We start from the raw sequence: 979 nt of genomic DNA, 5'->3' as shown, positions 1-979 counted from the left end.
AATTTGGTAGGTATTGCATAACATATTCCTTGCATTATCTTTTTACCAAACAAATTGAAATAAAGTGTCAGTAGCAAAAACAAGCACAAACATCCCCTTCAAATAATATTTTTAAAATCAAAATGGGAAGAAAATACTGAATTGAAAGAAATAGGAATCGGTGATGCAAAGTATACACTACTGCATGTAAAAACAAATAAACAATATATACAGGAATTCCTATTGGTTCTCCGACTTCGATGTTTAGTTTCGGCTTCGATCTCGCTTGTTTATCTTTTGCGTGCCATGGCTGGAGTGACATGACATATATGACAAATTTCCGTCACCCCTTTCACTCATCTCCCATGTTTGGCTTTACAGTTTCGACACAAAAACAATCGACGATCATATACGTTGGAATTCCTCAGGAAGCCAAAGACGTTGCCAAGATGATGTCTGTGTATAATATAATATGTATGATATACATGTGTATGATATACTATGTATAATATACTATGTATAATATACTATGTAAAATATACTATGTATGATATGCATGTGATAACGGAGGCTATTATATAAAGAGAGGAATAGATGGCTGTGTGTTATTAGGTCTCAAGGAATATAAAAGGTAAAAAATCTATTTTGTGTTCAGTCTAGCGGTTTTTGAATGTCTGAGTAGCAAAGTTTTAAAAAATTGGCAATGTTTGTAACCATATTCCTGTCTGCTCTTTTAAAACGTATGTATAGGGTGTTCCTGATGCTTTCAAGAGATAAGAAGACTAATCAAGAGATAAACCATTACAGAAACAAACAATACGTTGAAAAAAGTTTATTTGAAAGATATGGCAACAGTTTCGAACTAAAATTAGATTTCGTATTTAGATCGGAAGTTGCTATAAAGTTTCATTTTAGAACATGTCATCTCATGTCTAAAAGAAACTTGTCAAGTGTAATGTGACCATTTTAAGTTAACGTTGCCGTTCATTTTAACACTTCA

Source organism: Penaeus japonicus, unplaced genomic scaffold, assembly GCF_977035675.1.
Source record: "Penaeus japonicus unplaced genomic scaffold, GWHDUDI00000001_assembly GWHDUDI00000007, whole genome shotgun sequence".
NCBI lineage: Eukaryota > Metazoa > Arthropoda > Malacostraca > Decapoda > Penaeidae > Penaeus > Penaeus japonicus.
This window is presented reverse-complemented; position numbering follows the sequence as displayed.